Raw genomic sequence first — 13,279 nt, 5'->3', positions numbered from 1 at the left:
GCCTGCATAATTAGGCCAGGCTGATCTGGATAATCTTTCTATCTTGAAACATAACACAATCACAGAACTGAAATCCCATCATATTCAGAAATTTCTGAGATTTGGACATCTTTGGGGAACAATTTTAGAAATTCTGTCTACTACAAGAGCTAGGACTCAAAAAAGAGGCTTGGAATCCTAACTGGCAGGTTTTTGGCAGCAGCCAAAAATCCAAATGAGACTTCTGTGAGGGTAGAGGTGGGGTCTGAATTCTGACTCCCCAGGAGGTTTGCCTTTGCACTGTTTGAGTGCACACATTCGTAAAAGGTCTCACACCCACTCCTTTATTTCTTTGATCTCCTAGGGCATTCTGATGGTCATAGTAATTTTGAAGGCCAGGATCCTCCTTCCTCTGAATTGGGTCAGTGAACCTTCTTGCTGTCCCCATGAAGGGTCCCTGTTATGTCCCACGACAGCCCAGATCTGGAACTCAGTCCAAACCAGCCTGTAATCCCAGCAATTTGGGAGGCTGAAGTGGGTAGATCACCTGAGGTCAGGAGTTCAAGACCAGCCTGGCCAACATGGCAAAACCCTGTCTTTAGAAAAAATACAAAAATTAACCGAGCATGGTGGCACATTCCTGTAGTCCCAGCTACTCGAGAGACTGAGGCAGAAGAATTGCTTAAACCCAGGAGACGGAGGTTGCAGTGAGCCGAGGTCACGCAGTTGCACTCCAGCCTGCGCAACAGGAGGGATACTCCATCAAAAAAAAAAAAAAAAAAAAAAAAAAAGAATTTTTACCATTTATTAGAAGGGAAAAAATTTTATTTTAATCAATATTTGCATTGTATTTTAATACACAGCAGGAACTTATAAGAGAAAACCCAGAAAAATAATTAGGATAAGGCTGGGTACTGTGGCCATGCCTGTAATGCCAGCACTTTGGGAGTCTTAGATGGGAGATCACCTGAGGTCAGGGGTTTGAGACTGGTCTGGCCAACATGGTGAAACCCTGTCTCTACTAAAAATACAAAAAGTTGGCCGGGCACGGTGACAGGCACCTATAATCCCAGCTACTCAGGTGGCTGAGGCAGGAGAATCTCTTGAACCCAGGAGGCAGAGTTGCAATAAGCCAAGATTGCACCATCGCACTCCAGCATGGGTGAAAAGAGCAGGACTCCATATCTCAAAAAAAAAAAAAAAAAAAGAATAATCACACCTGCAAAAAGTAAGTGGATTAAAGGTAAGGATTCGCCAGGCTCTGTCACTTCTCCAGCTCACTCAAAAAAAGTAACAATTATCAAAGATAATAGAAAAGGGAAGACCCAGCACCAGCTAGTTTCCTCCCTCCCCATGATGCTATTTTTTGCCAGTTTTGTATCAACAAGAAGAAAATGGAGTGAGAATGAGATCTCTACCCTTGGGGACTCTGGCAGTGAGAAGCAAAGTAGAATATCAGATATGCTTAAATATCCTAGAGAAAGATTTCTAGGTTAAGATTTGAAATGCACCAAAAACTTGTGTGGTGTTAATGAAATGACTCAACCTCTCTGGGTGTCAGTTTCCTAACCTGTAAAATGGAGATCTATGCCTACTTCATCAAGTTGTTGCCAGAGTTAAATTCTTTTATTTATTTATTTATTTTTTTTTGAGACAGAATCTCATTCTATCACTCAGGCTGGAGTAAAGTGGCACAGGCGTGAGCCACTGCACCCAGCCTAAATTCACTAATATTTAAAAGTGGCGGTTACTGCAAGTGTCCACATTATTAATAAAATAGTATCAGTGGCCGGGTGCAGTGGCTCATGCCTGTAATCCCAGCACTTTGCGAGGCCAAGGCAGACTGACCATCTGAGGTCAGGAGTTCAAGACCAGCCTGACCAACATGGGGAAACCCTGTCTCTACTAAAAATACAAAAGTTAGCCAGGCATGGTAGTGGTGGGCACCTGTAGTCTTAGATATTCCAGGAGGCTGAGGTAAGAGAATCACTTGAACCCAGAAGGCAGAGGTTGCAGTGAGCCGAGATCCTTCCACTGCACTCCAGCCTGGGCAACAGAGCAAGACTCTGTGTCAAACAAAACAAAATAAAACAAAACAAAAAGGTATCAGACTTCAAAATACATAAAAGAGATAATGTTAATGAGACCAAAGACAAGATTCCCAGATTCATAAACAGTCCAGCAATATCCGAATGAGAAGACTGACAAGTAAGTTGAATTCTTCACAGCTCCACTGGAGAAAATGAGCACGGGGGCTCCAGCAAGATAAGTACCTGGCCAATGTCCAGTGACTAGTAAGGGTAGAATCCCTAAAGATCCTGTGAAATACAGTTACACAATAGACTAACAGGAAAAAAGTGGAACAAACCAGGCCACCCAGCAGATACTACCAGGAATGGGAGAGCAGAAGAGGGTCAGAGCCACAAAATCTAACCAGAAGACACCAAATTGCAAAGAGATCCTGCTCTGTGCACAGCCGCTGTGGTTGCCTCAGGACCAATCTTCTCAGACAGCTGCCTTGAGATGGCTGACAGCACAGTGTCTTTGCAGCCACACACCAAACAGCAGTGCATCTAAACACAGGTCCCAAGACTCTCCTCTCCATTAATCCTCATTTTAAAATGATGGATAGCCTCACATTACAACATTCCCTTTCAACACTTGTGGGCAAGGGTAATCAGACCCCCTTACCAAAAGAGGGAACTGGGAGTAGGGTGAGAATGCTGAGGGATGGGGGAGGGATGCATGCACTTTACCACACAGACTGTCCCTAAGGGCCTTACTTTTAAAAAGAGCAGCACCCGGTTGGTGCGGTGGCTCACGCCTGTAACCCCAGCAGGTTGGGAGGCCGAGGAGGGTGGATCACTTGAGGTCAGGAGTTTGAGACCAGCCCGACCAACACCATAAAGCCCTGTCTCTACTGAATATACAAAAATTAGCCAGGCGTGGTAGCAGATGCCTGTAATGCAAGCTACTTGGGAGGCTGAGGCAGGAAAATAGCTTGAATCCGGGAGGCGTAGTTTGCAGTGAGCCAAGATTGCACCACTTCACTCCAGCCTGGGTGACAGAATGAGACTCCATCTCAAAAAAAAAAAAAAAAAAAAAAAAAGACTAGAGCCCTAGTATTGTGCTATCATCTCCATATATTTCCTCATCTTGCCACCTGCATAGATGACACATGGTTTCTCTTCCTTTCTTTACAAAGGCAGTGATGAATCCAGGTGTAATTAATCCTGAAGTGGTAAATTCTTCACAAGTTTCATAAGTACAGTAATAGATTTCCAAGGTCACAATCATGTTTTCCCATTTTTTCTGATAGTGTACCACATTCAGAAATGACAAATGAAAAACTATTGGAATATGTGACATGAATGAACTATTACTTTCCTGTAGATTAACACCTGGGTTTTTACAGATTAGATATAAAAACAAGAAAGCTGGTACCAACTTTCTGAAAGTAACTTTCTTTTTTCCTTTTTTTTTTTTTTTTTTCTGAGATGGAGTTTTGCTCTGTAGCCCAGACTGGAGTGCAGTGGTGCGACCTCAGATCACTGCAACCTCCACCTCCTGGGTTCAAGCAATTCTCCTGGCTCGGCCTCCCATGTAGCTGAGATTACGGGAACACGCCACCATGCCCAGTTAATTTTTGTATTTTTAGTAGAGATGCGGTTTCACCATATTGGCCATGCTGGTATCAAGCTCCTGGCCTCAGGTGATCCACCTGCCTTGGCCTCCCAAAGTGCTGGGATTACAGGTGTGAGTCACCATGCCCTGCCAAAAGTAACTGTTTCTGAGGACTTGGGATTTTAGGGACATCAATTATTTAGAGGCTACATGGAAGCAGAAGTGCTCCTGGATGTTTCCACTATCTAGACAGAACATTTCAACAGATCATTCCCAGCAAGTTCAGTTACATCCCTGACTGCAGGTCATGAGCTTTCCATCCAAAGCAGAGATGTTAAACCTCACAGGTTCAGATGCCTTCCAGATGATCTACACCTTGAAAGTTGCTCCTACAAAGCTGGAGCACCATCTCTTCCAGAGAGAGCTGGTCACCATCTATGTCTTTGAGACACTGGCCAGTCAGGTTTAAGGTGAGATGAGGCCCATGATTACAAGTGTAAAATATCAAAACGATCATCACCTTTAGGTTGATTTTTGGAGGCCTAGCCCCTTAAATGGGTTGGCGAAAATGTCTCACCAGACACATGCCTGGAAACATTGGTGCTTTCTCCTCTGCTTTTAACAGATCCCGGGTAAGCCAATACTTACTCTCCCTCATGTCTCGACTTCCACTTCCACGAAAAAGGGGTCAGTGAGGTTGACATTTTCACCAAACCACAGCCCATGTTACCCACTGCAAAGCTGAAGTTGTACACGGGCGGCCCAGGCAGCAAATCTCTCCCAAATGCTGCTGAACTGGCGCTCTGCCCGGAGTAAGCAGAGGCCGGTGGCACAATGTACAATGTCTCAGACAGACATCAGGCCAGTTTCTGCAGTAGTTTAGGAAAGCAGGCGGCTCCATCGGCTGGAGGAGGCGCGATGCTGTGGAAAGACCAGCGGGCAAGGATAAAGAGAGGAAACCGAGTTGCTCAGCCGGAGGTGGGACCTGCCAGATTTGTGCAAAAGCGAGGTGTACTTCGAGAAGTCACACCCTTCTCACTGTTCAGCCCAGTTTTATCCCTCATATTCCTCTCCAAACTCACTCCCCATGGACAAGGGGCAGCAGGGGGTGAGCGGGCAGCACTGCATTGCCGCACCACCCTGCCCCTCCCACTGAGCCCGGTGCCTGATGGAATTGTAGTCCTGCAGCCAGGCAACCAGCGAGCGGTGAGCCGTTAAGAGACTACAACGTCCCCGCATGATCGGCGAGGTGCGCAGCGCCCTGCCTCTCTTTCTTCTTCTTATTTATTTATTTATTTATTTATTTTGACGGAGTCTCCCTCTGTCGCCAAGGCTGGCGTGCAGTGTCGCGATCTTGGCTCACTGCAACCTCCGTCCCCGGGGTTCAAGCGATCCTCCTGCCTCAGCCTCCCGAGTAGCTGGGACTACAGGCGCCCGCCACCACGCGCGGCTAATTTTACGTATTTTTAGTAGAGACGGGGGTTTCACCGTGTTAGCTAGGATAGGCTCGATCTCCTGACCTCGTGATCCGCCCGCCTCGGCTTCCCAAAGAGCTGGGATTACAGGCGTAAACCACCGCGCCCGGCCGCCCTGCCTCTCTTTCTAAGGCTATGCCCAAACCCCGAGCCCGGAGCATGCCGGGATTGTAGTCCTGCAGTCCTGCAACCAGGGGACTGTGAGCGGTTAAGAGACTACAACTCTCAGCATGTCTAGCGAGGGGCGCACTGCCTTGCCCCAGGGCTTCGCACCGCCCCCAGCCTTGCGCATGCTGGGATTGTAATACTGTCGCCTTGCCACTAACGGGCTACGAGCGGTTAAGAGACTACAGCTCCCAGGATGTACGGTGATGGCACTGGTTTGGACTCCGCCCCTCTGCGCGTCTAGAGCGGTTCCCGATACGGAGGGGATGCTGGCTGTTCCCGAGTCTCGCTTGCCTGCGGGGAGCCAGCGTGGCCCGGGCAGCTGATCTCAACCTGTGATTGTGACATCACCCCTACCTGAGGAAGCCTCTCCCAGCCTGCTCAAGGTTGCCGTTGTTAGGTTTACCCTCCCTTCCTTCCCTCACCCCGTCCTTTCCCTCATCCCTGCCCCTTCCTCTGTCCCACGCGGCTTTCAGACATGCATAGTGCAGCCCCTCCGTAGCGCAGCCTCTCTGTAAAGGTGGAGCTAGTGGCCCGCGGGCCTAGCAGTTGTCAGGCCTTTTGGGAGCCCATGATGGGAGCTCCCTGGTAAGTGAAACCGTCAATTAACTGCCTAAAATGACAATACCCCATCTCTGATATCTTTGCACTTGCCTCTCCCAAGCCACCTTTTCCTTTCTCTCTCTGGACTGTCACAAAGCCTCCTCTGTACCCCAAGAACACCCCATTGGATTTCCAGGCTGGCTGCTTGGCCTACACACCTGGGTCAGGCATCTAGCAGGGATGCTCCTGCCACTGTAATAAAGAGGAGAAAACGTCACAGGGGAAAGACCTGACTCCTTCATACAATCAGAATACTCAGAGAAGGGACCCCTTTAAGCCACTTTGGGAGCCACATCCACGACTCTGTGACTCCCACACAGGCTGGTTCCCAGGAATCAGGTGTCCTAGTGTTAACACCGGCCAAAAGGACAAAACAGGACCCTAGGTCCTTCCCAAAACATTAGGAAAGTTTGTGTGCTGAGGTAATGTACAATGTCTTTTTGCCCTGAATAGGGCTCCCGTAGAAATTCTTTTAATAATGATTTTTAAATATCTCTCTGGAACCACTTTTAGTCATTTGCTGAAGGAACGTAACAGTAATTATGTTAATTCATGTTTTTCATGTTTTTCTTTTAGTTTTTCAGATTAAGTAATTAATACTGTACATTTCTGAAATTGAAGTATGCACAGCTTCAATTCCATGCAGGGAGGATGCAATAGGAGAGAATATCCTGGGCACATCTTTCTGGAGAATCGCTTTTACTACAAGATTTGTAAGAAACAAATTTATTTCCAAGGTAAGAAATTAAAACTCTAAAACAAGGCTAGAAAGTCATCTGCCTTTAATAACCCTTAGTCATCTGTGCCTGATATGTGAGACATTCTCCAAGATAAATCTCTCAAGGATAACCTATTTTCCATCATTATAAATAGTAAAAGTTAGAAATCATAGAAAGTCAATTGAAAGCCCTGCCCTGCCAGTTTCTTAAATCACAATATGGCCTTGGTATGATATTACTTGGATTTTCTTTTTGGGATTTGTTGACTGCTTGGATATAAAAATGTGGGGTTTTCACCAATTTTTGCAAGTTTTAAGCTATCAATTGTTACTTTTGCACCCCATTTAATTTTTCTGTCCCTTTACTCTTTCTGGGCCACAATCTTCTCACAGATTGGTAAGACTGTTCATTTTCTTCAAACTTTTTGTACTTTTTTTTTTGGATTGAATAATTTCTATTGTTCTTTTTCTAATCGATGAATCAACCTCAAAGTACTATTTAAAAATTTCATTATCTTTCTATGTGGTTCTTTTTAATAATGTGCATTTCTCTACAGAGATTCCACATGTATTTACTCATTATGAGAATTTTTTTTCTTCACCCATGAGTATAGTTTTAATGGCTGCTCTCAAATACTTGACTGCTGATAACATCTTGGACATTTTGGGGATAGCTTCTTATGCCTATGTTTTATCTTGTGTATGGATTACATTTTTGTGTTTCTTCTCATGTCTCTTAAATTTTAAAATTGTATTTTAAAAACTATAAATAATATTTACAGAGACTCTGAATCTTGTTGTATTCCTTTGAAGAGTGTTGTTATTTTTTGAAGAGGGAGTTAATTTGGCTGGATTCAAATTCAAATACCTGTCTCCCTTTCAGTGGGCACAGCTAAAATTACCATTCAGTTCTTATTCCCACATATATCATATGTATGATATATAGATGTGTGTTTCTGTATAACAATATATGACATTGTATCCAGATTTTACCATTATTTGTAAGAGTAGTGTTCGACAAGCTACTCCACTATTACTGAAAGCCAAAACCTCAATTTTATATTCTTTTTGGATTTTACATAAATTACATTATATAGTATGTATATTTTTACATCTACTTTCTTTTATACATCATATTTGTAATATTCATCAATGCTGCTGTAGATATGTAAGCACTGAGATTACAGGCATGAGCCAACATGCTCAGCCTAAAATATTTTAGGAGGCTAAGGTGGGAGGATCACTTGTGGCTGGGAATTTTAAACCAGCCTGGGCAATAGAGTGAGACCCTCTCTCTACAAAAAAATCAAAAATTAGCCAGGCATGGTGGCATGTGCCTGTCATTCCAGCTACTCAGAAAGCTGAGGCAGAAAGATCAGTTGCACCTGTGAGTTCAAGGCTGCAGGAAGCAATAATTGCACTCCTGCACTCCAGTCTGGGTAACAGAGCAAGACTCTGTCTCTTAAAAAATAATATAGAAATTTAATTTTATACATTATGTTAAAATACACACAAAATTAACTATTTTAACCATTTTAAAGGTTTCAGTTGAGATGAATTAAGTACACTCATTATTTTGCTACCATCACTTCCATATATAAAAAGCATTTTCCATTTTTTGAAACTGAAACTATACCCATTGAACAACAACTCCTTGTTATTCTCCCCCAGCCCCTGGGAAACACTCTCCTACTTTGTGTTTCTATGAATTTAATTAGTCTTAAGTTCTACACATGAGAGGGATCATATAGTAAAGAAATCATGAGGAAGAATGATAAAAAATGTATCACATGCTTATTGATTTTCAATAAAAACACCAACAGAGATCAGTAGTACCTGGTGATTATAAATAAATAGATAAATGCGAAAAAGGAATTGGCAGTGTGTATTATATTCATGACAATGGGGCCTCAAGTACCACAGCAGTGAGTCCTCTGCCCCAGTCACAGGGCTGGTCAGTGGTGGAACTGGGAGCTCAGTGTAGTTGTCTGACACCCAGATCCCATGCCTAGCCTAAATGTCACTGAGCCCTAAGGCACTTTGCTCCTGCTGGTCCAGGCACTCAGTGTCCCCTAACATTCATCATGGCATGTTCTCCATGGCCTTGAGGGTGGTGTTGCTGGCCTACTGGGATAAGCGATCCAGCTGGCAGGACAGGTTGTAGCTACAAGACATAGAGGCAGATGTGAGGCCTCTAGGAGCCACACCCCTAGTCTCCTTCCCAGTGCCTGCCCAGCTGGAGTGCTGGGCCCCAGGGGTCACCATGCAGCAGGGCCTGACACTCACCAGGGAGCCATGGCCACAGGCTCTTGGCAGGTGGCCCAAAATAAATATTCTCCATGCCCTCTGCCGATCTGCTAGACCCTCACCTCTCAGTCTCACTGAGCCACTCCATTAACTGGAGGCAGACCCAAAATTGCTTCATAGGCTGAAGGTGATAATTGTCTACAGCCAGCTGAAACAGCTGCATCTCATGGAGAACTTTGATCTCCTGCAGCTAAAGGGAGGGACAAGTGGAAGATGTGGATAGGAGGGTCCAGGAGACAGGGGAGACAGGCCTTGAATGGACACCCAAAAGTGAGTATTCATCCCCATCACCACCCAACAGCACAGGGTGTTGCCTCCATCCTGGGCACATTTTCCAGTTATCTGGTGATGGGAGACCCTGCCAGAAAGGATTATATGGATGGGAGTGAGCCTGGCATGGGCAGGGTTGGAACCAGGATCCTGAGGCTTGGGAGAAGAGAATCCAGGACTACACCCTTAGATCTCAGCACTTGGCAAACTCCTCTCATGAGAGTCTCACAGCTGCCTCTGTGAGCTGAGGCATCAGGCCCCTCTTCCCTATGAGTGTTGAGGACTCCACATCAGCTGTCAGTTCCTGTTCCCTGAGTGATGAAGCTGCAGAGCTGCCTGCTTGCAAAGCTCAGTGAGGTTTGGCCTGAGCTGGACTCAGACTCTCCCTCAGGTGGTGCCAATGGAAAGAAAGTAAACGACCTACTAATGGGGCCTGGGTGAAAGATGCTGAAGGGAACTTGTGGGAAAGAGAGGGAACAGGGGCTGGTTTCTGGGGCTCTTCTCTTAAGGGCCTCTTCCTGTTCTCTAATACCATGCAGTCCCAACCTGTTTTCAGAGTTGGATACAGATAGCCCCTCCTCCAGGAACTGGTTTTTGATTTCAGTCCCCTACTCACACCCTCCACTATGATGGGTCTCTTCCTCTGTGTGTCAAATCTTTTCAGTAAATCTAAGATGCAGACGATGGAATCTAAATCTGAGATTGCACAGGCTCCATCCTCTGCATCTTAGATTTATTGAAAAGGTTAAGTCAGGCACAGTGGCTCATGCCTGTAATCCCAGCACTTTGGGAGGGCAAAGTGGGTGGATCACTTGAGGTCAAGAGTTCGAGACCAACCTAACATGGTGAAACCCAAAAATATGAAAAATTAGCCAGGTGTGGTGGCGCATGCCTGTAATCCCAGCTACTCAGGTGGCTGAGGCAGGAGAATTGCTTGAACCCGGAAGGAGGAACTTGCAGTGAGCAGAGATCATGCCACTGCACTCCAGCCTGGGCAACAGTGAGACTCTATATCAAAAAAAAAAAAAAGTATATAAACATAGAGTATCCTCCCCAAGGGCATCTCTGACTTTCACCTCTCCACTCTCCCCCATTGTTGCCCCAGCCGCTCACCTTCCTTTTCTTTCTGGGTGTTACATTTTCCTGGAAGTCAGCCAATGTTCATCAGAAAGGTCCCTTGGACCCTGATTAGGTCCCCTCCCCACATTCTTCATACTGCATTACTGCCAGGGCCACCAGGATCAGGGGATGTGCACAAAGCAGGACTTGGGTCTGCATCAGGTTCTGGGGTTCAAAGGGGACAATGGGAGCTGAGGCTCAGAGACCTCCCACCCCAACTCTCTTTGATGACAGACATAAAAACTGAGGGCTTCCATTAAAAAACTGCTCAGCCAGGCCAGGCGCGGTGGCTCACACCTGTAATCCCAGCACTTTGGGAGGCCGAGGCCGGTGGATCACAGGGTCAGGAGTTCAAGACCAGCCTGGCCAAGACAGTGAAACCCCGTCTCTACTAAAAATACAAAAAATAGCTAGGAGTGGTGGAGGGCGCCTGTAATCCCAGCTACTCAGGAGGCTGAGGCAGAGAATTGCTTGAACCTGGGAGGCAGAGTTTGCAGTGAGCCAAGATCATGCCACTGCACTCCAGTCTGGGCAACAGAGCAAGGCTCCATCTCAAAAAAAAAAAAAAAAAAGAAAGAAAAAAGAAAAAGAAAAAGAAAAAGAAAAGGGCTCAGCCACATACGAGCTGCCTGCCCTTGGAGAGGCCTAAGTTTACTATCTTTCCATTGGCACCATCTGAGGGAGAGTCTGAGTCCAGCTCAGGCCAAACCTCACTGAGCTTTGCAAGCAGGCAGCTCTGCAGCTTCACCATTTAGGGAACAGGGACTGGCAGCTGATGTGGAGTCTTCAACACTCATAGGGAAGAGGGGCCTGATGCCTCAGCTCACAGAGGCAGCTGTGAGACTCTCATGAGAGGAGTTTGCCAAGTGCTGAGATCTAAGGGTGTAGTCCTGCATTCTCTTCTCCCAAGCCTCAGGATCCTGGTTCCAGCCCTGCCCATGCCAGGCTCACTCCCATCCATATAATCCTTTCTGGCAGGGTCTCCCATCACCAGACAACTGGAAAATGTGCCCAGGATGGAGGCAACACCCTGTGCCATTGGGTGGTGATGGGGATGAGTATCCACTTTTGGGTGTCCATTCAAGGCCTGTCTCTGAAATCTCATAAGCCCCTGTCTCCTGGACTCTCTTATCCACATCTTTTACTTGAAAAAGCCAAAGGCACTCAGCTGCCTCTCCCCAGCTCTCTCCCCTCTTCCTAGCTGGCCTCCAAAAACATGAAGCACCCCCTTGTTAACTCTGTGGTGAGATTTTAACAAGTCACAATGTTATGTGGTCCCTAGCCCCACCATTTCCCAAATCCACTCAGCCCAGCTCTTCCAGGCCTTTACTCTGATTTCGCTTATAGAGGCATTTCAGGGACTGTTGCCACAGGAGGAAAGGGCTGGGAGAGAAAGGCCCCTTGCTCTTTTGATGTGGAGGCCTCCAGCTGGGAGGGAGGAGCTCTTCCCTCTGACTCCCTGGAGCTCCTCCCCATCACAGGGACACTGCCTTTTTGCAGCTTAAGCGTCATCTGGGCTCTCTGTGTTTTCTTCTCGAGGGTGGCCAACTTGGGTGTCTTCATATGCCAGGGTCAAGGACAAGGTCAGTGCTACTATGCTCCCTTCATCCAGTTATGCCCAGTTACACTGACCTGGTACCCTGGATAGCTGGTGTGAGTAAGCTGGTCCAGTGCTCCTGCCACCTCCAGTAAGCTCTGATTCTAGATTCACTCCCTGCTCCAACACTCACTGTGTGTGGAACCTTGGGCATGCAGCCAGGCTTCCCTGAGACTGTTTCTTAACTTGAAAGTATGATGGGAACCACACCTACCTCACTGGGCCTCCTGAGGACTCAGTTATACGTAGCTGTCACCATTGTTATCATCATCATCTCTCTCGGGAAGAGCCAGGCACAAGCACTCTCAAATTTCTTTTCTCCTTTGAAGCTCATCATTACCCTGTGAGGCTCATCATCCCTACCTTTTTTAGATAAGAAAACAGAGGCCCGGCCGGGCGCGGTGGCTCAAGCCTGTAATCCCAGCACTTTGGGAGGCCGAGACGGGCGGATCACTAGGTCAGGAGATCGAGACCATCCTGGCGAACACGGTGAAACCCCGTCTCTACTAAAAAATACAAAAAACTAGCCGGGCGAGGCGGCGGGCGCCTGTAGTCCCAGCTACTCGGGAGGCTGAGGCAGGAGAATGGCGTAAACCCGGGGGGCGGAGCTTGCAGTGAGCTGAGATCCGGCCACTGCACTCCAGCCCGGGCGACAGAGCCAGACTCCGTATCAAAAGAAAAAAAAAAAAGAAAAAAAAAAAAAAAAAAAAGGAAACCGAGGCCCAAAGAGGGCAGTGACTTGCCCGGGGCCCTACAGAAGATGTCGGCCTCTCCCCGCACCTGGAGGCCCTGTCCTAGCTGACTTTACCCCACAGCCCAGCACTATCCCTGACTAGGATCCGATCTTGGTTCACTATGCTTTTTTAGGTCCTTAGGCAGGCTCAGCTTTGGTGGGAAAGAGGGTGTTTTGGGAGGCCTAGGCGAGTGGCCCTTCTAACCAATCTGCCAGGCCCTCAACTCTCAGTCTCACTGAGCCACTCCATTAATTGGAAGCAGACCCAAAATTGCTTCACAGACTGAAGGTGATAATTGTCTGCAACCAGCTGGTGCAGCTGCATCTCCTGGAGGAGTCTGATCTCCTGCAGCTAAAGGGAAAAACAGGATGCTGAGACAGGGCCTGCAGCATACACATAACTATAATTCAGAATGTAATATATACACACACACGTAAATATAATCAGAAAGTGATATAATCTTATATGCAAGATTAAATACAAATGTCTCTCAGGCAGGGCCAGGACCCCAGCACAGGGAGGAATCTGCCTGAAAAAGGTGCAGGCAAAAACCTGTCACTCCTGCCTCGTTCAGCCCAGTGTCTGATTACATTTTCTGTCACTCAGGGTTTAAATGGGTGGGGCCTGGAGCCCTAGCCAATCAGTGGTGCTAGCGTGAAATTGTCCAATCAGGTGCGCAGCTACAGAC

At 46.9% G+C, this 13,279-nt stretch overlaps 1 long non-coding RNA gene across 1 annotated transcript; it reads left to right on the top strand.

The window, feature by feature from the left end:
• Positions 1-5,373: 5,373 nt before the first annotated feature.
• Positions 5,374-7,349, top strand: LOC123572383 (uncharacterized). The gene is made up of 2 exons (XR_006696923.2): positions 5,374-5,629; positions 6,423-7,349. It is a non-coding gene; the product is annotated as an uncharacterized lncRNA (long non-coding RNA).
• Positions 7,350-13,279: the final 5,930 nt, after the last annotated feature.

This window comes from Macaca fascicularis, chromosome 3, assembly GCF_037993035.2.
Source record: "Macaca fascicularis isolate 582-1 chromosome 3, T2T-MFA8v1.1".
NCBI lineage: Eukaryota > Metazoa > Chordata > Mammalia > Primates > Cercopithecidae > Macaca > Macaca fascicularis.
Note: the sequence above shows the minus strand (reverse complement) of the source record. Positions and strands in the feature narration are given on the sequence as shown.